The sequence below is a fragment of the Pelodiscus sinensis genome, chromosome 4 (assembly GCF_049634645.1).
Source record: "Pelodiscus sinensis isolate JC-2024 chromosome 4, ASM4963464v1, whole genome shotgun sequence".
Lineage (NCBI taxonomy): Eukaryota > Metazoa > Chordata > Testudines > Trionychidae > Pelodiscus > Pelodiscus sinensis.
The window spans coordinates 83882959-83906864 of record NC_134714.1 but is presented as its reverse complement, the minus strand read 5'-3'; the positions used below and the strand labels follow the sequence as shown (position 1 = coordinate 83906864).

General features: G+C 49.7%; 1 protein-coding gene across 4 annotated transcripts in view; it reads right to left on the bottom strand.

Annotated features, from left to right (window-relative positions):
* DGKZ (diacylglycerol kinase zeta) overlaps window positions 1-23906 on the bottom strand; it is an 86916-nt gene that overhangs the window by 51980 nt on the left and 11030 nt on the right. Inside the window, exon 1 of one of the 4 annotated variants that reach the window (XM_075927586.1) lies at window positions 10712-10933. The exons of the other annotated variants lie outside the window; for them this stretch is intronic. The gene's annotated coding sequence lies outside the window, so the exon portion shown is untranslated. Of the gene's footprint in view, window positions 1-10711; window positions 10934-23906 lie in introns of those variants that run through there. 4 annotated transcript variants of the gene reach the window in all.

Below are 23906 nucleotides of genomic sequence, written 5' to 3'. Positions count from 1 at the left end.
GCAGAGCTGGGGAGCTGTGGCCTAACCCAACTCCTGGGCTGCAGGCCTAAACAGGGGCTTGAGGCAACCAAGTCCAAGCTAGGGTTGTAAAGGGTTAACTAGTTATCCAGTAAGTACTGCCTTACTGGCATGTTTATCGGAGTAACTGGTGCCCAGCCCAGCTGGAGCAGTCCCCCCCGGCCCACTGTGACATGCATCTGCTCCAGCGCCACCCCGCCCCCTTGCCTCACAATGCCGCAGGCTGGTTAATCCCCAAAGTCTCATGCAGGGCCAAGGTCACTTATTTCAAAACCAGGAGAACCACTGGAAGATCCCAAGAGCTGTCAATTCATCTCTCTCCTCTGTGTCCCATACAGACTTATTGGAAGATAACGCCAATGTGCACCACTGCTATCCAGACAAAGGGTCCCCAAAGCCCAAGCCCAAGCTCCATTGCCCTGGCAAGGGGAAAGCAAAGCCCAAAGACTTCAGCCTCAGGCAGGAGACCTATAACCTGAGCCCAGTTGCTTCGGATCCAGGGAGTGGGGTTTAGCCCCAAGCTCCAGCTCTGGCGGCCCCATTAAAAAAAAAAAATCACAACCCACTTTGGGGTTCCAACCCAGAGTTTGAGAACCACTGAGCCATACAGCAGACGGTGCTTAAAGCTTTTCCAAAGTCTTTACATCAGCCATCTTTGATCACCACAGGAGTGCAGATATCAACAATAAATGTAGACGCATATGTCAGCGTGCTGGCTGAGGTTGGACTTGACAGGTACAACCAATATAAATTACACTTATTACATTTTCTGTGAATTAGTTTGGGTAGCTGTTGCAAATAGAACCCTAGAGGCTATTGTCCACGGTATAGGTGGTCATCAGAGGCAATTAAGCTCTATCAGGAATTAAAATCAGCTAGTAATAAACAGGAATTCATTCAACTGCTAGATCAAACCAGGAGTGAGCGATAGCAAGGGGGATGAGTCACTAAGATTGACTTTACTCTCTCTCGCCAGGGAGCCTAGAAAATCATCACAAGATTTTCTAAGAGATTCTACCCTTTCCAAAAAAGGAGTTTTCAGTCACCACAAATGCATCCCAGCTAGTGGTTCACACACAGAACTTGGATAAGTTTTCCACCATGCAGGCAAAACTGATCTTATAGAGAGGTAGCAGGCTCCTATTGTAGACTCTAATCTGAGGGCTCTTTTTTCAGGCAAAATGGCATCAGGCTACAAAACCAGAAAGACTTCAGGTCTGGATTATATCCACAGAGTTCCTACTTCACCCAGGCCCAAAAGCTGGCTGCTTTGGCTCTTCAACCTACGTTTCCAGGAAAAGTACATCTCAAAAGTTTCATGCAGGGCAAAGGTCATTGCTATTCCGAAACCAGGAAAACTACTGGAAGATCCCAAAAGCTGTCAACCCAACTTTCTCCTCTGTGTCCCATACAAGCTTACTGAAGGATGACTCTGATGTGCACCAACGAAGTTACTGAACTACAACTGCCTTTTGTTCAAGCAGACTTCAGCAGAAGACAACATACCCAAGTGCAAATCATTCACTTAATACAAGACCATTGGGGGTGGGTGTGAGTGAGAGAGAGAGAGAGAGAGACAGAAAGGGCCTGGGAAATCAGCCTTTCCATTTCCTGGAGTTCAGGCACGATGGGTCCCTCCCGCACATTTTCCAGGGCTGAGCACATCTCTGTCCAGAAATGCTGCCTGAGTTTCAGCTTGAGTTTCCCTGCCTTCCTTCCCTCCCTAGATACAAGCTCTGCACATGAAACTGAAGGATCCCTGTACGCCTTTCTGAGCTAGCAGATTGCTACTTTGCACACCCTTTGCTATCCCTCTAGCACTACTTGAGTTGTGTTATTCTTTGAGCTCCTTCCACTTTCTCGATGTGTTCCTGGTACTGAGCTGCCCAGAACCTGAGGAAATGGCATTCCACTTTACACACCCTGCCAGTCCTGGCACCCTACCTCCCACCACTAAATCTGCCAGGAAACAGCACTCCAGAGGCTCAGACCAGCAGCACCCACAGGACACACCTGTCTTTGGGCATGTGTGGGTTCCTGTGATCTCCTCCCCACCAGTTAGTGATCTGACAAGAATTTGTTTCAAACAGAGAGGAGGGCAGGGTGGTAATGCCCTTCTAGCATATTGATGATTTTACTATAGAGAACTTTCTGGGTGTCTGGCTGATGAGTCTTGCCCACATGCTCAGGGTTTAGCTAATCGCCATATTTGGGGTTGGGAAGGAATTTTCCTCCAGGGTAGATTGGCAGAGGCCCTGGAGGTTTTTCGCTTTCCTCTGTAGCATGGGGTACAGATCACAGCTAGAGGATTCTCTGCATCTTGGGGTCTTCAAAGTATTTGAAGGCTTCAATATCTGAGATATAGGAGATGGATTATTCTAGGAGGGGTGGGTGAGATTTTGTGGCCTGCACTGTGCAGGGGGTCAGACTAGATGATCATAATGGTCCCTTCTGACCTTAAAGTCTATGAGTCTATGAGTAATGGGGTGGCTGGGTGCATAAAAACCCCTGTCCAGTTTGCTAGATGTGGCTTGTCTCTGAGGGGGGCTGCCAGCCTCATCAACTCAGGAAAATACAAAGTATGATGAGTGCTATTAATAGCACACACTACCATCTGGGTTCTGCTGTCTCCTTGCCATCAGGATGCTGAAGGAACCAGGGGCACAGGCCGGAGAGCTTGTCCAGGGAGGCCATTCTGACTCCCGCTTAGTTTACATACCACCACTTTCCTTCAGCTTCAGTTTCCATGGGAATCTCCTATTCCCCTCTAATCACAGGAGGATTTCATTTCCTCATGTACAATGCTGCCTTAGTTCCCCTTTGCTGAGATCCTTTCCTGTCCCAAGCCATTCCAACTCCCTCCTCCACGACTTCGTCAGTCCACGTGCAGTGCTGCAGAACTACACAGGTGCATCAGGGGAGATATATTTTCCTTCCAAGTACCACACACTGGTCATTGTGAGAGGCCAGATACCCAATTAGATGAGCCAGAAGTCTGATATGGTGCAGGAAAGCCAGCGTGCAGGAAGAAGGGTATGGAGCTTGTAGGGAGACACCGCACTCTGTGGGTTAGTGCTAGGGAAAATCTCCAGTAAAAATAATCTGCTTCCCATCATCTGTTAAAGGGAGCCAGAAGCTGCCTGCGGGGGAAGTTCAGTCAGAATAAAGGCCCCAGGACAGCAAAGTCTGAAAATAATCTGAGCATCAACTGACATTTCCATATACAGCTCTGGTCACGCGAGGGGACACAAGCACTAACAACTTTATACTGAGTGTACAAGAACTACCTCACACAGCACTGAACTGCACACACTTCTGGGGCAGGATGTAGCAGCAGTTTAAACTAGGGATATTAAAAATGCATGTAATTAAGTAACCGTGTAACCACCAAACTTTCAGCGGTTATCTGGTTTCACGCAGAGCAGCAATCAGCTCTGACCTGCCCCCACCATTGCTGCTTCTGATACAGAGGCAGCCACCTAGAGGTGTGGGGAGCAGGCAGCTCCCTGGGAGCCAGTGCATGTGGGGAATCGGCTTTTAAGCCAGCTCCCTGTGCATACTGGGAGCCCATGTGTAACCATGAAGATTAACTGATGAGCCCAGGCTCATCAGTTAACAGTGTACACGGTTACACTTTCACATCCCTAGTGTAAACACACAGCGCATAACTCCACAACGATTCTAAGACAGCAGATGAAAATCTCCACGCTACTGAGTTCTTCAGCCATTTTCATGGAGGGATCAAAAATTTAGCTGAGAGCTTGCCTTGTGTACACCAGCCAGCTCTTCGTTACCCCTGCCATTCATCATCACAGACAGTGCATGAATAACACAACATACACAGACCCTGAGACCTTGAAATGAGCCCTCAGCATTTGCAGGATGAGGCCCTTAAAGAGACACAACTGCCTCTCCTTATCTGCCATTTGACCCAAGGGGAAGGGCTGCTAGGACAGAGGATTGTGGAATACACTGGAGCTGACAGACGAGAGGTCTCAACCCCTTCTGGTTTCCCCGCCTCCACAACTGAGATGCTGAATTAATGCACAGGGAGCAGCTGCTGAGGGGGCTGGCTCCTGGCAGTGGTTGTTTTCTATTTTAAGTTTCATTCAATTGATGAACTGCAACAAGTGCCAACGTCTGTGAGAGGAATGGGTGCAGCTGCTGCCCTTCAAGCTCAGTGCCTAGTCACAGAGTGCCATGAAATTATAATATGCAGACGCCTTTTGCCATCCCTCAGGCTGGCAGTGACCAGGGTGCTCTCAGTGGTATGATCCCCCTCTTTCCTATGAAAAGAAGGGGGTGAGCAAGATCCTCTAGACAATCCTCGGTTCCAGTTGGTTTAATCCAGAGGACTCTGAAGCCACATAAGCAGCAAATAACTTCCCCATGGTTCATAGTACCCAGTGAAGGCCTCTCAGACACCCAGCTGTAACCACTGAAACCAACTCCGCCACATACCAATATGCCAGCCCATCACAGGCACTCCTTCCTGATGCTCTGGACCCGTGGCTGTCAGTCTTTCTAGACTACTTGTACCCCAAGTTTCACCTCACCTAAAAACTACTTACAAAACCAGATATAAAATGCAAGAGTGTCCCACCACATCATTACTGAAAAATTGGTTATAGCAGGAGTGGCCAACCAGTTAGCGACTAGGAGCCAAAATAGTGGAGGACAATGATGCAAAAAGCTATGTATTATATATTTATTTAAATATATCTATAACCCGAAGACACCCCCAGTCCTCCCCGCTCTAACCCAATGCACCCCACCTTCCCCCAGAGCCAGGCAGCCCCAGATTCTTTTAACAACACCCTGGGTCTCACTGGAGCTGCTGCCACGCACTTTTCCCTCCAGGCGCTGGGGCATGTGCACAGAGCAGCTGTGAACTGTCCAGGTGCGCGGCTCTGAAAAACAGTCGAATGTTCCCTTGAAGGCAGGTGCCGCCGCCCCCTCCCCGAATCCCGGACATTTTTTGTTTTAAAAAAGCCAGCCGGATGGCCATTTAACATGGGAAAACAAGGACATTTCCAGGAAAAACTGGAGATATGGTAACTCTAATAAGAGCCGCATTTCTATGAGCAAAGAGCCGCCTATGGCTCGAGAGCCGCAGGTTAGCCATCCTTGGGTTATAGTCTCATTTTTAACCACATAATCAGGGCTTGACAATTAGGGCAATCTACTTGCCTGTGGCGAGTAGATTTTAGCCCGGCATGGCGCTGCAGTGCGATCAGTGCATGCGCAGCACACCAAACCACGTGACTGGCGAGCAGGGCTCACCACCGCTTGTCAAGCCCTGCACATAATTATAAATCAATTGGAATATAAATATTGGACTTCCATTTCAGTATATAGTACATAGTAGAAATTAAGTCACTATCTGAATGAGATTTTAGATTGCACTGACTTCACTAGTGCTTTTTATGTCCATTGTAAAATAGGCAAATATCTAGGGACGTCAATGTACCCATTGGAAGACTTTGTGTACTCCACCTCCCCGGGGTACATGCACCCATAATTGAGAACCATTGCTCTAGACAACATTTCACTGGTCACAGGAATCCTCCTCTCTTGCTAGTCATAGGTAGTCAATGGTTCCTAGCTGCAGATGTAGGTTGTCTGCTAAATATGCAGCACTAGGCACAAGATACTCACGCTAGTTCTGAAATAAAAATACACTTGCTCTAGGGTCTTAAGCAGCATGATCAGTGGAGCAGATTCATCCCCAGATTTGCTGTGATTACATTGGACACAATAACCAGGGACTGCCTTTTTTGTCTGGCTCTTCTTCCCATCCCAGTCTGCCACTCCTCCTCTTTCCCCATCTCTCCCACACCCTGCTTACATCTCCCACCTAGTTCCTGATGTTTTCTACAGCCCAGTCCACCTAATAAGGAAAAAGGGCAGAGACAATGACATGCTCCTGAGACAGGTAATCTTGTCACTCTCACTGTATCACTCTCACTGTCACTCCAAGAATGGAACAGACTGGAGAGCAGGGACATGCACTGTCAGTGCAGAAGCTGCTAACTCACACAATTTACTTCACAGGACAGGAATTTCGTGGCACAGCGAGCACACCTAATGAACATCCCTGGCCCATAGCAGTGAAAAGGCTGCATTACAAAATAACTTGTGATTTTGAAGTCCAGGACACCTTACACAGGGGTAAAGAACCAGGAACAACACAGCTCTATGGTCCCAGTTCCTCATGCACCTTTATGTTTTTTGTGCCACAGGGCACCATGTGGACTCCCAGGAAAAAAGGAGCAAACCACTAAGTAAGGCTTCCACTATCAAATGCAGCTCAGTGAGAAAGCCCTGGTCTGTACAAAATTTTCATCCAGACCAGGCTTGCCAACAGCAGTGCTGGGCCCCCCCATGTGCACACACTGGAAGATGAATGGGGAGACTAGCGACAGGTAAGCAGGTGGGAAAGGGAGAGGAGGCATGAGAAAAAATGGTGGCTACTGAGCACCCACTGGCAGCCCCCCTTACCAACTCTCCCTCCCCTCAGTGCCTCCTACCTGCCTGGATAGATGTTTTGCAGTGTCAGGAGGCATTGGGAGGAAGAGGGGGAAGAGGCGCACAGTGCTTGGAGGAGGCAGAACTGGGAAGGCAAGAGGCAGGGATGGGGCTGAGTGAGGGGTGGAGCCTTGGGGGAAGTGGGGATGGCACCAGGGCAGAGCCAGGGGGTGCATGCCCCAGCAGATTAGAATATATCCCGGGTCCCACACACCCTTAGGTGGCTGTGCAGGGCCATTTCTAGGGGCTCTGCAGCTTGCCTGGGTGATTTAAAAGGGCCCAGGGCTCGCATCAGTGGCTGGGGGTCCTTGGGCATCCTTCCTTGCTTTCTTTGGGGTGGGACAAACAGAGATCAGAATGGCCTCTTAAGAGTTCCAGATCACAAAAAGCCAATGGACAAGACACAGGGCTGTGATGAATGAGGCCTGGGTTATATTCCTCGTACTACCAATGGCCTGCAATTGACCCTGAGCAACTCACTTCAACTCCCTGCACTTCAGTTTTCCAATCTGTAAATGGGGGTTGATACCAGCCTCCCTTGTAAAGTATTTTGCAATCTACCTCTTAAAAGAGCTGGTTGGCAACACTGCCTCCTACACACACCTGGGGGCCTATGAGGAAGTTACTCATCAGGTGTTCATGCGCTCAGAGAATCAGGGAGGAAAGGGAAACACTTGGCTCAGCAGACTGAGCTCCCTCCTTGCCCCATATTGTCTTTGTGGCTTCTCTGTTCCAGGGATTAGAGGCCCATTTCAGACATCTAGGATTGGGCAGAAGACTGACAATCTCTCCCTCCCTCCCACCACCCAATCTCAGCACAAATATTGGTTTAAAATAATGCTGAATGACATTTTAATGAGGAGCTACTGAAAAAACACATTAGTTGGCCTGCTATACCAAGGGGCAGCCTAGGGTTAATATGACAAGCAAACAAACACCTTCCTAATCAAGAGGAGGCCAGAAGAGAAGCTGAACAAACATTGCTGACTCCCTCCAATCACCTCCTGCCACATAACATCTCCAGACACCCACCACCCAGACCTGCACACCCGACTGACAGGCTCCCTCCCGCTCTCATGCAGTAAGGATCTGACTCATAGGAGTGCTGGTAAGACCTTCTGCCTAACTCCCCCGACCCCTGCTACCAATCCCCTCAACCCAACACTCACCCACAGCACTCTGGCTGTGTCTTCAGTATAAAAATGCACCCTTTTACCACCGAGACAGCTTTTTCACTGTCAAATCCCAATGGATGGTTAGTTTTTACCTGGACAGAATCATGTGAAGTAAATTTCAGGTGTGTGGGGGTAGTAAAGCGTTACCTCCACTATCTACATCAAAACAAAGCCACCTGTGACTTGTTCTCACTGTGACTTTACACTGAAAGGCCCAACTCCACGCAAACACACACACTTTTTTTTTAAACCAATGAACACAAAGTTGCTCACATTTTTCTGGTGAGTCCAAGACAAAAAAACAACAGGTGGAGACACCAGATGTGGGGAGCTGAAGGTGACAGCGAGACGAGGGTTGGAGTAATAAACAGCAGTCACAGCACACTGCCTGCCTAGCCATCACTGAGCATTACAGGCATCACAGCAGAAGCCAGTTTTGAGGAGCAGGTTACAGGGGCTTTGTGGTTCTTATAGGGAGTTCCTCCTACGGGCAACACAGAGTAAGAGCCGTGGGGCTGGGTTACTGCTCAACGGGCGATTACTCTCCCCACTAGTCTGCACAGGAACTGAACACTTTCATGGTTCTATCTGTAGGATAGTGGGGGAGAAAGAGTCAGAAACTAGCTGGGAATTTTACTGATCACTTCTTGCTCCCTGTCAAACTACACTGCAATGCCTCAGAAACTCTACTGGCCATCTTCTCCATTGCACCCCCAGCGCACACAGTCATCCTCACCAACTTCAGCATGTGTGCTTGTAAAGAGTCATCAGATAAGAACGTCCTCACTCCCTTCTGCCTAGATGTCCCGCATGCAATGCAAGACACAGGCTGGCGCCAAAGAGCAGAGCATTCCACTGTCCCCATAGCTATGCACCAACCCCAGATGATGCAGCTCAGATAGTCAGGCTGCCTCAGCCTCTCAGTCCTCTCCTATCAGCTATGCTCTTTTCAATGCTCTGCCAGCAGCCCAAGATCAGTTCTCAGCCTGTTTAAAGGGATCCCAAACCGACTTAGTCCTTACATTTACGTCTTGTAAAATGAAGGGTTTGACAACCCCAAGATCAATGGAAATGTTCTGGTACAATATTGGATTTCTTTAAACAAAGTCCAAAAATAAGTGTTTTGTATGAATTGAAACAATCGCCTGTTGTGTTTGCAACACCAACTTTGCTGCTTTGGGCTGGTGTGCGAGATCCAGAAAGCAAGAACGACTGATCCAATTCCACTCTTCAAGTGGTGTGAAGTGTAAAAACTGGGTAGGCAGCAGAGGTGGGGGAAGATGACCATTTAGTTTCTGTTTTAGTCATCTTAGGGCAGTGGTTTTCAACTTGTGACCTGTGAATCCACTGGGGTCTGCAGACTATGGCTAAGATTTTCAAAGGGCTCCGCAAATAAAAAAGGATGAAAACTACTGTTTTAGTGGTTACTAGAGACGCAGGGAGGGAAGGACAGTCTTGTTTCTTAGCTATCAAAATGCCCCCTACAGAATTCCATGCAAAAGAGCAAAGGCAGGCATGGTGGAAGTTAGACCAGTTCCCTCAGCATGTTGGGTGTACTGCCAGGCCTGAGATGCAGGACATAGGGAAGCTAAAATGGACCTGAGCTGATGTTTTGTAGCAGCCTCCTGTGTTATGCCTCAGGGCCATCCCATCTCAGGGTACAACTTCCTGCTATGTAGCTGGAGGAAGAACACTCTTCCTTTGACTTCCCTTACTCCTTATGACTTCTGTAACCCTCATTTCAGAGTAAGAAGACTTCCAGCTCGACATTTATTTTGAAATAATGGCTTGCTGTGTAGCTCTATAGCGCGCACACTGGGATTTCAACAGTCACTGTTCACAAAAACTTTGTCCTACAGCCCAGCCATTTGATTTGCAGCTTCCTGGCTGGGCTCCAGCATTTTCCCCTAGCCGGACAGGAACAAGAGGGAAAAATTCCTGGCGCAATTCCATCTGGAGAGCTGTTTGTACCACTGTGACAACTGCCTAGTATGGATGCAATATGACCAGGATAAAGAGCAACAGAGCAGTATAGCTTTGCCTAGAACATTATAGCTGGACAAAGGCTGTGTATGAACAGCCATGTTTCCCATGAGGGACACTGGAAGGACTAGCTGAGAGCATGAAGGAAAGGTAACAGAGCCCTAGTCATTCAGCTGGTCAACTCACAAGCAACTGAAAATAGAGACCAACACAAAAGCAATGGGTCTCCCTGTGACATGGCATAGTGACAACCCCTGCTACGGCTCCTAGTTGAACCACAGTACAAGGAAACGGCTCAAGAATGCCAAAGAAAAGGGAGCTTCAGAGAGCCTAGATGTCTTTGTCCCGCACTCCCATCAGATGAATTCCCTGTGAGATTATCAGCTCTTCATGGCAGGGGCTTTTTTTTTTTTTTTTTTTTTTAAAAGGAAAAAGGAATTCCCGGCTGCACGGAACGACTTTCACTTTGTTATTTCCTGGGACCCATTAGCATACGGGATGCACTGATGGCACACAGGCAATAATAAACCACCAGGCAGGTCATGCAGCCAGAGGCTCATGTCCCCCTGGACACCGCTTCCTTCCCCCCAGAGGTCAGTTTACACTTGTGTGCAGCAGGGTGGCATTGTGACGAAAGTTGCATGCACTAGAAGCTTCAGCTCTAAGAGGCTCCATATCAACAGCAAGCAAACTTTGCTAGCACAACAGAGCAGCTCTGACCTGCTCCATTCCCCAGTGCAACAGCTCAGCAAGGATTCAGCTGAAGGACTAAGAGTTCACCCTGGGATCTTGTTGCCTCCCCTTGTCCATGACCTGTCCTCCCTGCCTTTTAACCAGCATGGTGGGGTGAGATACACGCTCAGATTATACCCAGTGTGCTAGATATTCACTCCCGTCCCCAAAGTCCTCGTTTCCTCCCCCTCCCCCAAACACCACCACACAGAGGGAAGACATGGAACTAGGGGAGAGGAGGAGGAAGGGGAACGGATGGGAAAAGCCCTTGTGACCTGATCCGACGCAGAGGAGTCGTGTTTCTGCAGGTGAAGAGCCAGCGGCAGTGGCAGTGGAGGAGCAGAGCCAGCCCTGCTGCACAGATTAAGTCCTAGTTTGGAGAGCGAGGGCTCTGTTTATCCCTCCGCCTCCTCCCCATGCTGCAAACAGTGACAGTGCCTGTTAAAATAACTGACTGCACACTTCCTCTTCAAGCAGCCCCGAAGGCAAGCTCTCCAGGGAGGGGGCGGGGGGAGAGAGAGAGACTCTCACTGCCTTGTAACTCTCAGGACCCCCCCCCCCTCCCTCCGCCACACACACACAGGAGTGCAAAGATACTTTACTGGGCTGAAACTCAAGCTCAAGGTAGAGAATGATCTCTCAGAGCTCTGTATCTAAGGTGGGGACAAGCTGCCTGGGCACGACTACTCCCCATGTTCAAGGTTCCTCCCCAATTCATGCCCACTCTCATTAGCATCTATTTCTGACCCAATTGCAAGCTGCTACGTGCTCCAAGCATCCCCTGAAAATACACATAGCAAAAGGTTGCAGACACCCCCGTACCAGCTTGGATAACTGTCCTCATTTCCCCAGTAACCCTCATTTCTCCAGTAACCCTCATTTCTCTCTCCCATGTGTTCATGCCATTTGGCCAGAGCACTGACATGCCTGCAGCCAATCACTCCGGTAAATGTCACCCTCCCAGTTCATTTCCTTCCCTTTGTTTATAGCTTTTCTAGTTAAACAGACTTAGTCACATTGGCTTCCAGTTATAGGCACACTCCATTCATAGGGAGAGCCCCTACCCCTGCATTCAGTGACTGTGCTGCCTTCCCTGTGTGCAGTGAAGTTGCTGTTGCATTCAGATGTGATTTCATGGAGTAACATCCCCCCGCCGCCCTCAGGCATTACATTGGGGTAGAGGCTGGCGGAGGGCAGGGATCTTCTTGAGCCCAGGCAGTGACACAGACAGGTGGGAGTGGGGGATGATGTGCAAGAGATTTCCTGCTCACTTAGGATTTAATCCTTTTTTACAACACTAAATGCAGTTTTCCTGAAAGGTGTCAAATTGGCAGCCCTGTAGACTGAGGCCTCTGTTTTACCGCCGGTCAAGTACAGCATCCTGCATCCCCACCTGAGACACCCCCGTTAGGCGCAAGCAGTGCCACAGCTCATTCGATTCTCGGTTCTGCTGGGTCTATCAACAAGGAGGGAAACTAGTGTCCGGGCTAGGGTGGTATGAGGTGTGCTGTGGATTGAAACAGCATTTCAGACATCAGCTAAAGAGCAAGCATCAGATGGGAACAGTCTTTGGTCACTACTGACATTTACTGAACTAGAACCAGTAGCCTAGAGGCAAAAGGCTCCATGTATCCAATTCACCAGTCCCTGAGCCTGCCTGTCTCCTTGATCAGGGTCCAGACTGGAATCAGTGTCCTCCAGGGTGACAGCCCTTCATCCATCAGTGTTCACTCGAGCCTATCAGTTCTTCAGGATTCTCTCTTGTGGCCTGTAGAAGTGTGATTGTGCTTTGCCTATATGCTGAATATGTCCACCCGCAACATCCACAAAGTACTCTGGGAGAGAGTATAGAGAATGCAAGGGCTGCATGAAGTTACCTGTTATTGACATTTTGTACACACACACCCTCCGCAAGCTCCTTCATGCTGCTCTCTACCTACAGGGCTCCCTCCCAATTTTCATCTGACCCGCTGTCACTGACATACAAGAGCAACAGACCAGTGGGATAAGAAGGGGCCATTTCAGCAGTCGTTTTGCAGAACAGAGTGGCACTGAGGACTCACTCTCCCCACGATAGCTGTAAGAAGTGAGTTAGTGGTTGCTGTTATTTAAGATAAAACCACTTATTACAAGAGCCTCTGGAAATGCCCACAGTTGTACTGAGTCTGTGTGTGATCCTGCTGTTGAGACCATGTCCACTCATACCTTGTTTCTTTTCTCGGTTTGTCCCCTCACCTCACCATGTCATATCTAAAATTAGAGAGAGAGCTTTCTGCACTTGTTTGAACGGCACTCAGCACACTTTGGGGGCTGACATATTCATAACTACTAAATGTCAAATGTGCTTTCTGCCAGAGCAGCAGTGTCAAGCACTGGGCCAGCTGCCTTACTGCTGATGGGTATCTAGAAAGCAGCTCACAGGAAACCATTAACCAGAGGAGAGCCGGGGACCAAAGGCTGAGCAGCAGCTACGGTTACATGCAACTACATATCCTGACAAGAGCTTAGTCACTGCAAAGGGAACAAACACTCTTAAAGCAGCAGCAGGAGATGCTGGTAGGATGAAACATTAGCCATTCTTCAACTCGGCAGTACACAACTGCCGCTTTTGCAGCGAATTAGGCTGTTTTCAGCTGTTTTTGCTTTGCTGGCCCGGAAGTGAAACAGAGTTGTGAAGAAGCCCCAAGGAGGGAGGGGAAAAACAGCAGGGAACCTGTGCTCAACTCCCTCTCCGCTAAAGCCCAGCTCGCACACAAGGGAGGGATTGGTCTTCCTCCTAATTGCTGCATAAACGCAATCACTTACATCTGCCCTTCTGATGCCAAAAGGCATTTGCAGAGAGCTCTTGCAAGGAAGGGCCTCACAGAAAGCAGGCCTTGATCACACACAGAGGTCCACTCCACTCCCCTACAACCCCTTTTCCTGACAGTTCACCCCAGTCCATTTCAGGCTCCTGGCCATTTCCTGAACCAAGCCACTTGCTGACCCTTCTTGATTCACCTAGTGGGAGGGGGAAGGGAGGATTATTTTTTTCAATGTATTTTTTAAGACATAAAAACGGAGATGTATTTGGCCTTCATTGTTCTCAAATGTCAGTGAGATGCCAGGTCAGGGGGTTTGGGTGCAGCAGCAGCACAGATCATTCTAGGTCTCCAACTTATGCAGTGATGTTCACCCTGCAGAGATCAGCCAGAGGCACTTGTGTCCTGCTGACACACTGCACATCTCCAGGCCCAGCGGCTCTGAAAGCCTTTGGGGAGAACAGAGGCTCCTTGTGACATCAATTCCTGTTTCTCAACTATGTCATGAGCAAACTTCCTGTTTTGGGCCTGCAGGAGCTGGGCATGCAGATGAAAATACATCTGCCCTAGGAGGGGATGCTCAGCTCCATGTGGGTTCTGCCCAACCCCTGCTGAGGTAAGAACAAACCGTGTTCCACTTCCTAGGTACCAGGAAAAAGCAAAGGAGCCAAAGCCTACTCCGTGGACCCATCTAGTACTCCAAAGTTCCTTCATAGTCAGGGGATTCTCAGAGGCCATTGTGGAATAACTGAGGGTCTCGTTCACATTGCAACACAGAGCAAGGACTGAACGAGCCACAAAGACTGAGCATCCCTCTCCAGTGTGGTTCCAAAGGAAAAAGAGAACTCTTGCACTGACTCAACAATGCAAATCTCTTTCTGAAGTCCACATATATGAAAGACTAACCCCACGTGCAGCGTGGAGGGGGGAAACTAAAGGGCTCTCTCGCCTTCTGTCTTGCTGTCACCAGTTTCAGTCTGATGCATTCAAGCAGAAGCCACAGATCTCAGCAATGATCCTCCAAAAGGCTGTTCCCCCTGCGCCACCGTCGCACAGCCCTGACTCAAGTTTTCCAAGCAACTGAGCTTGGGCTCCGTTCGGGGAAATGTGCCTGTAACCACAGAGCCAGCAGCAGTTCCTGCAGGTGCCCAGACAGCTGGCAGGGTGGGTTGTGAAAAGGAAAGAGGACATGGAGAGCTAGAAATCAATGGCACTTCTGAAAAATCAGGCCCCAAAGCAACTTGCCCAAAGCCATACGGGAAGTCCATGGCAGAGCCAGGAAATGAAACTCAGGCTTCCCGGGTCCCAGTCCCATGCTTTAACCACAAGCCCAAGCACAGCATGCGTTGGCCCATGCCCAGGAGGAGTTTCCATCCTGGTTAATGTAACTGTGGACATTATGCACGTAAGCATCTAACCCTATTTTTAATCTTTGGTGTCACTTATAACTTGTGGCAGTGAGGTCAGCAGGTAAAGCATAAATATTAATTCCTTTTAGCAGGTTTGAATTTGCTGCCTTTCCCAAAGCATCCACTTGTTCTTACATTATGAGAAAGGGTCAATAGGAACAATTTCCCTCCTCCAGACTGTTCATTATTCTGTGTACCTGTGTCATGCCCCTCTTATTTTTCTCCTCTTTAAACTTGCCAAAACTTGCCAAGCTTTGTCTATACATTAACTCCAAAATGCAGCCACAGCAGCATAGTCACAGTAAGAGCTCTCCCAGTAGGGTTGCCAGATGGTTTCAGAAAAAAATACTGAAAAAACACCCCTGAGAGTTGTTAGGGGAAAAAAACCAACATGGCCCCTTTAAAAAACTGCGTGGTGAGCCCTCACAGGCTGCCGGCGGCCACCCACCATCTTGCCTCCCTGCGCGGGGCTGGACAGCTCCCCTGCAGAACCCAGTAAGCACTAGGGTTGCCAGGCTGCCTCCGTATTAAGCTGGACAGCCTGCGATTTTCACCGCCTGTCTGGGAAAAAAAAATAAATCAGAAAGTACCGATCATTTTAGGTGTCCAGTATTTTCTGCCTTTTTTTCCCTTTTTTAACTGGACAGGAGGCAAAAATACCAGACTATCTGGTTTAATACTGGATACCTGGCAACCCTATCTCCCAGCGCTGAAGGGAAGCCACCTCCACAAGGGGGAAGCAGCTGATATAGCACTGTCCACACTGCCGCTTTATAACACTGCAACTAGCTACACTTGGGAGGGGATCGGGGTGCGTATGTACTCCTGAGTGAGAAAGTTACAGCACAGTAACTTGCCAGTGTAGGCAAACCCTCATTCTCAGTCTCTCTTCACATACAACTTTCCCCAGGCCACTAGTCTTTTTACGGACACTCTCTCTAGCCTGTCTCTCTTGCTGTGCTGTTCTTTTGGAGACTAGGTGACCAGAATTCCAAGCAAGGAGGTAACACTCATTTGTAGAATGGCATAAAGACACTTGGCTACTGGCTCAGGTTTTTGCCTACCACTTGTGGATACTGCCTTTGCCCACAGTAAGATGACTTAGCTAGTGCCTCCAAACCCAGACTGCTGCCTTTGTTCACTCGTTTCCAGCACTGCTGGGGAAAAGCATTCTGGGAGCCCCAGTCTAGGAGAGCAATCCAAACATCAGGCATCAGTGTCTCAGTGGCTGCGTGGATGTTGCAAGTACAGTTACTAAAGAGTTAATGTACACATTAATGGGACCCAAGAACCTCTGTCAGCATGGAAGCCAGTTAGCTAGCTAATGGCTTCTTTTGGCTATGTATTTGCCCAGAGGGGGCAGGCCTGAGTGTCAGGGAATGGGGCCAGAGCTAATGGGGAAATGCTATCGATCTCACTCATTCCACTCCATGCCAGAACTAAATAATCCTTTGTGCAGACTCTGCTGAGCCTCCTCTCAGAGGAGTCATTTTAAAAAGCTAAATAATCTGCCTCTCTAACTGGACTAAGATAAGCATGTGTTAGAACAGTCTCCAAACATTTGGAGGGGTAGATTTCCAAGGAGGGAGATGACTTAGGAGAAACCTGGGGCAGATTTTGGAGCATGAGATGAAAGGACAATGGGTTGGCTTGGAAAGCTTCGATTTTTGTTAGTAAATGTTGATTTCACTGTATACACACAAACCGATCAAAAATATTTTCACTGATAATAATCAAAACATACCGAGGCAAAGAAAAATGCAACAGGAGAGCTTAGCATAGTTTGATTTAAGGCTAACATTTGGATATATGCTATGGGCGGTGTGATTTAATGGTAATACAGCTTTAACTTTCTGAACTCAACATTTACTATCATTGCATGATATCTGCCTGGTGCCTCCCACCCATCATCCGTAACTTCCTGTAACTGTGAACATTTAGATTAATAAAAATTAAGGAAAATGCTTAAAAACAAACATTCACGTCAGGAACCAAAATAATGAAAAATAAAGTCAAATCAAATTTGCCTGGTCTACTAACTGGACTGAGCTCTGGAGAAATGTCCCAATAGCAAGATGGGCAAGTCCAGGGACTCATCTGGTGAGAGTCCATCACTGGTCAGAGATGGCAGAGTTGGGCTGCACAAAGCACCAGAAAACTGTGCTGTGGGAGTAAAGCTGCACTGAGCCCAGGAGAGCTATCCTCCATTTCAAATTCCTCTAAGACTTCCACACAGAAGAGTGCCCACACCCGGTAGCACTTCCATTTCCTTCCAAACCTCTTCACTCCACCTCACAGAGATTTGGGGCTCACTCCACTGTCCCCCAGCGTATCCTGGCCACACTGCTCTACCCAAAAGTTTTTCAAGAAGCCTCAAACTGAGCAGTGAATTGCTTACATCTCTGCCCGATTAAGCCTTTGGTATCTCCACTTACCACTGACCTATCGCCCACCAGGCAAGGCATTGAGGAAAGAGCAGGAAACATGGACACCAGGGATCATTGTGAAGAGAGGGTGGCACAAGCACAAAAACCAGAAAACAGACAGTCAGAGCAGCCGCTACACTCTCCAGTGAGTCTGCAGCACCCAGCATAGCAGGCACAATGGCAGCCGCTGAGTGCTACAATAATACAGAACAATTAAAGAGAATGTGTGACCAGGACCTGAATACACCCCATTAGCTCACCCATGGCATCTGCCCTCAGAACTCACCTAAATAGGTCCTGTCCCTCTTTAACGAGGGGAGATGTTTGGAGTCTCACTCCTGGGGCCAGCCTGCCTAACACCAGACATGGCCTGACCCATCCATCTGACATGCTCAGGCTCTCCTGAAGGTTGGCATGACCGAAATGCCCTCCTACAACCCCTGGGACAGTCTTGTTTAGATCAGTAGCTCACAACCTTTCCTCCTACTGTATCCCTTTTAGGAATCTGGTTTGTCTTGCATAGCCCCAAGTTTCCCCTCACTTAAAAGCTACTTGCTTTCAAAGTCTGACAAAAATGCAGAAGTGTCACAGCATATTATGATTGAAATATTGCTGTTTCGTTTTTACCGTATAATTATAAATCAATCAAAATATAAACACTGTACTTACATTTCAGTGAATAGTCTACAGAGCAGCATAAATGTGTCACTGTATGAAATGTTAGTTCATAATGACTTTAGTAGTGCTTTTATGTAGCTTATTATAAAACTAGGCAAAAATCTAGAAGAACTAATGTACCCTCTGGAAGACCTGGTTGACAACCACCAGTTTAGATCATCTACCAGTCTTGGGTGTTTTTAGAGCTCTGGTTGGCATGGTTCTAGGCACTATGGATCATGCACCTAGGACTTTTAGGAAGGGGTGTGAGAAGCAGGGATGTTAGCTATCATGTAATTGAATAGTCATGTAACTGCATGAAATCTTAGCAGTTACATGACTATTTGATAGTCCCCAGGGGTGGGGCCGGCAGCCAGTGCACTCCCGGCCCCCTCCCAAGGGAGCTCCCTGACACCCTTGCTGCTGCCTCTGTATCCAAGGCAGAAGCATGGGGTGGCTGGTGGGAGCCAGGCCATGAGGGGAGCCAGTTTAAAAACTAGCTTCTCATGCAGACCAGCTGCTGCTGCCCTGCACTGCTGCCTCTGACAGACAGCAGCCCCTGTCCGCAGGGGTCTGAGCTCCCTGTGGACAAGGGCTGCTACTGCAGACCAGCCTCTGTCCACAGCAGGTTCAGGCTTGCTGCTGACAGAGGCTGCTTCATGGGAGGTGGAACAGCCCCTGCCCACAGGGAGGTTAACCCCCCCGCAGACAGGGGCTGCTGCTACTGCAGACCAGCCTCTGTCTGCAGTGGGCCCAGGTTCGCCACAGACAGGCTACTTCATAGCAGCTTCCTCTGTTCCCTCCAACCACTGTGCTGCTGCCTCTGATGGGGTGAGCAGGGAAGTGACACTGGAGAGCTGGTACTGGGGGAACTTGCTTTTAAACCTCCATAGGTAGTAGCAAATGGGGGAGGGTAGGCGGGTCTGCAGAGCCAGCATGTGCAGGGAGCCTGCTTATCGGCTGTGTATTGGCTCCAGCAGGGGGAGGCAGATTCAGAGCTTGTGGGGAGCCAGCTTCTCGGGGCACTGGCTCCTGCTCCCTTACCCCACAGTGTGTGTAGCTGACAAGATTAACCAATTAGCCCAGGCTGACATTGGAAGTAAAGCCATCGACTACTCTGCTGTCCCCCACCTCTGCAGCAGGCAGAAGAAATGCTCACAGACAATGATGTGTCAGGACACAAGCTTCAGTGTAACAGAATACCCAGGACAAGGCTGCCACATAAGCAAATTTAAGTGCAGCACCGATTGCTGACCTCTGGACCAAGGTTAGTGACACACAAGGTAGAAAGGCAGCCCCTAGTCTTCAGGGGCTTTGTTTAGTGCAGACACAAGAAGGTTATGTTAGGCAAGAAACAGGCGGGAGGGAGGAGAGCTCTTGATCAGCGATGCTGCTACAGCTGCCAAAACTACACAGCCCAGACAAGCTAATAAAAATGCCACATACTTATACACTGCTGGCCTGTGCTTTATCCTCCTGGATCCCCAACGGCTGGGCAGGCTGCCCTGGAGGCAAGGGAGAGCCCCTTTGTGGGGCAGGTGGAGTCTAGGGACACAAAGAGAGTGGTCAGCAAACTCCACATTCCCGCACCTGCACAGCTTTCCCTCCCACCACAACAGCTACCTTGCCCTGTCACTCCAATCCTTAACAGCCAGCATGCTCAGGGCTCACTCTGATTGCACTCCCCTCACTGCCTGTACCACCACTGCTGGGAAGCTATGTGGAGGAAGCTCCATGGCCTGTGTTACACAGAAAGTCAGAGGAGACCATCACACTGGTGCCTTCTGGCCTTGGAATCGATGAGTCATTCCCGCAGCATGTCACTGGAGCCCATACCGCTACCCTGCTGTTATACCACATTACTAAATTCACTGTAGATACTGCGAAAGGCTACATCGAGGTAGGAAGGGAAAGATCCCTGTTTCCATTGTAGAGCCAGCCCAGGCCAAACACAGAATTCAGTCAGGCCACTGCCGCCATCAGCCAGGACTATCCAGGAAAGTGTGGGCAGCAGAGCTGCCTTGTGCTCACCGCAACCAAACACAGGGGGTGAAGTCTGAATGTCTGCACCACTGACCCTCTGCATGTGATCCCATCACCTCTAGCCAGGGTGACAAGATGCGCTTCAGGTCCCACATGTACTGAATGCATGCACTCCTGGAAACACTGTGGGGACCTTAGGAACAGGGAGGCGGGGGGCAGGGGAGGGATTAGACCGTATTTCTTCTACATGCTGCTCCGTTGCTTCACAGCTCCTGTAGGCACAGCTCTGATAACAGAGTAGACGCAGTGAATGACTTTCACCACCAGGTGGCAGCAGAGCCCTCAGAGCAGCAAGAGTGCAGGGGCCTGTGTCAATGTGCTTCAAACTGCTTCCCCAGTGTGTGACCCAGATACTTTGACAATGCTGAGGGAGGAAAGTCAGGTGGTTGATCTGACAGCAGGCTCCTCCCCCCACCGCCACCCACAGCACCACACAGGCTCCTGTCCCTTGGCAGCCTTCACTCCAGCACCTTGGCTGCTAGTCACAGCTATGGATTTGAATTTCAAATCAATGGATAAAGGCACCTGACAAACTTTGCATGAACCAGAATGAAGCCTTGTTTAGTGAGGACAGCTGGGAAAGCAGGAGCCAAGATAGCTGCTCCCCACACTCCATGACAGCTCAACCAGCCCTCGGGAAAAGCAGTTACACTTCCACCCTAGCGAAGGGGCAGTGGGAACAGCATGCTGAGCCTTTGGTGAGCAGTGCATATCCTAACCAAATGAGCAGCCTGTGAGTGAAGTGGGCTCGTCACCACAGAAACAAGGTGGAAAAGCCTTCTTAGGTCCCACTTAGCCTGCTGCTTGCTCCCCACAACATTCAAATTAGAGTCCAAGTTTTCAGGCACGTGATGGCCTCACATAACGCAGTTGTACAACTGAGTCATTTCTGGTAGCCTCAGTCAAGGATTGTGACGTCTTCCTGACCCCTTTGTTTTCCGGGGCGGTGGGGGGGGCGGGCGGGCAGGGTTGAGGTGTACACAGAAACACAAGTCACCAATGAACAATAGTGTCTATAAAAAGCCCCTACCTGGGCTGACAGCTCCAATTCCAAGCTCTAAGCCTGAACGACATACCCTTGAAAGCAAGGTTTACAAGGCAGCCTCCAGCACAGCATGAGGCAGCTGCAGGACCACAGTGTTCCCCATCTTAAATGTGAAACACATTGCTCTGCTGCTCCTCCCTCTCCCACCATGTACCACACAGGCCAGGCCAGAGATATATTTCAGACTCTCTCGGGCAGCCTGGCAGCCCTCAGGGTGGGGCACGGTAACTGGGGGTACAGTGCCGTCAGATAGGTGACCACGTGCTCATCAGATCAGTGGGAAAGGCACACAGGTTCCTGTGCTGTGGAGCCAGCACCATGCCTATCCCACAGAGACTCCACAGCCCAGGAACCTGTGTGCCTTTCCCACTGATCTGATGAGCACATGGTCACCTATCTGAAGGCACTGTACCCCCAGTTACTATGTCCCCTACTGAAGGAGAAAGGAGGACGCTCATGGGTTAAAAGCACAGAAAAGAACCCGTGTCACATGCCCCTGGAAAACATGGAACAGCAAGACAGGCTCAGTGTGTGTGTGCTGGGGGAGAGGGATTCCTGCAGTTGCAAGGACTGCATAAGTAGATAGGTAGGTAGAAAGGCAGATGGATTTACAAGTGGAGTTAGCTGGTCATGACAGTGGGATAGCCCCTAACCAATAAGGCAGTGGTTCTTGAAGTGTGGCTGGTAGTCATCTCACAGGTGGGCCCCGGGTTTGCTCTCCCACCACAACGTGGAGCACACAATCGCACTCCAGCCATACACATCCCCTTGCAAGATTGGCGCACCAGTACCGGCTCCCGCTGTGGGGGGATGGGGAGCCTTGTGAGCCTGATTCAGTTTGTGGGGAAGGAATTGGCTCTGCGGCTGCTGCTGCTCCCCCTCCTCACTGGCTGGGGGAAGAGCAGCACAGGAAACCGCTCACCTGGAGGCTTTCGCTGCTGCTCCCTTTGGCTGGAATCATGACCAATGGGAGCAGCAGGAAGCATGAAGCCAAGCAAGTGTCCCCCATCCTACTCATGCCCAGACCCTGCATCCCCATTCCCCTCACGCACCCCTCCCGCCAAGACCCACCTCCACCCTGCTCCTGCACACTCCCTCCTTCCCAGACCCCCTATCTCCACCTTGCTCCTGCACCCTCCCATACAGATCCCCATCCCCTCAGCCTGCTCCTACATCCAACTTCACACACAGATCACACCACCCCCAACCTGCTCCAGCACCCAACCTTCCTCCCTCCCAGACTCCACACCTCCTCCTGCACCCATTTTGTCACCATGGATGGTTGGCTGGTGGGCCACAAAAAGGTCTGCATTGAGCGGGGCGGGCCGCAGGCTAAAAAGTTTGAGAACCACTGCCCTAAGGGGAGCAAAATCCATGGAGAATTTCCTATGTTTCAACAGTCAGCTGAGTGCCTGCAGCAATGCTCCCAGGTGTGATGTGCTTTTTAATGGTGACCCCAGATTATGCAGTAAGAGGCATAAAGCAGCATCAGGTCAGCTCAAGGCACTGGTCATTGACGGCACTGACTAGAAGATAAGATACCAAATAATCTGATGGACAAGAACTTTCACACATAGTGGTCCAGCACATTCCCCTTCTCCTGAGGGCTACACAGGGAAGGGGAGGGGTCCCAACCAGCATCTGCACAGACCCCTGCTCCTTGAGTACTTCAGGCCTAATATCTGTTGAGGCTTGAGATTCGGCTGTGTGGGTAGTGTGAAGAATGAGCTCCCCAACGCGCAGTAGAGCATGCAGCACCAGGCTCCCTGGGCTCCGGAGCCAGACATCGGGAGAGGGAAGGAAAGCAGATGGGACCTAGGGGAAGGGAGGAAGGCTCCACACGCTGGAGCATCAACTCTACTGGATACACACAGTTGAACTGCACCTGGGCCATCTGTCACAGCAGAGCTTCAGCAGCGGGTGAACAACAGGCTGTTTGTGGCACCAGCATTTCCTGTGGAGTCTCGCTGCACCACAGGAGGGGAAACCCCTTTGCAGTGAGGTGCACTGTTAGCTTCATGGACTTCCTGGGATAGAAGGCCATGGACTCCTGTGACTTCCAGCCCAGTGCAGCTGCCCTGGGAAGAGATGATTGCAGGCTAGCATTGGGTGCCCCCCCCCCCCAAAATGGACCTGGGTAAAGCCCCTTTGGAGCGAGGAGAAAACAAACCTGGACTGTATTTCCGTGCTCCAAGGGAATGACATCTGGGCAGCATTTACCAGAACACATCTAAATGTGGGGTTGTGATCACCTTTGCACTGTGACTCAGGTCTGGCATTAGCTGCTGCTCCATAAGTCATTTGGGCAGAGCTGCATTAATAGCTCAGCAATGACCATTAGTGACAGCAGGGAACGGTCTGCAGGGCCCACAGAAGGTATTTTCAGTTGCCTTTATAAGCATGATGCAGCAGGCACATGCATGCACATGTGACTGCTCAAGACAGCTGGTGCGGGTTAATCTGGGATGTTTGAATAAATTCTAACAAGGCCATGTTCCAGTCCTACAGCATCACAATCAGGTCTCACCTCCTGGTCCCCCCCCCCCCCCCCGGAAAGCTTACAACCTCTGCCAAAGGTGAAGGATGCTCAACCTATTGGACCAACATCCCAATCATAGGGATAGACAAACAACTAGAGAGGCCTGCGAGGCTCTCTTCTCCCAGCAGATCTCTCATAGCAGGGAGATGTGCAAATCTAAGGCAAGCTCTCATCAGATGCAGAACCAGTGGTCATAAACCAAAGGTGGAAACAGTCACAAAACACAATCCAAAACCAGCAAGCAGTAACAGGAGAGGCAAGTCGTGGGCCCTTTCTCCTCGAGGGTCCACGCACGAAGGAACCAAAAAGTCCACATGATCCAGGACAAGAGGAGGCTTTTAATCAAAAAGCAACAAGGAGGAGTTGGGCCTGGGTATGGGAGAGTTAAGGAACCGTCAGGAATACATTGTAAAATCTCAGTTAATGTCAGTTGGTCTAAATCAGTTATAAATATATTTGGACACAACATGTATACTTGGTGTTATGTTCCTGTTCATATTTTTTGAACTTAAAAGTTGACAGACAACCTTTATTACCAATAATATGTAAT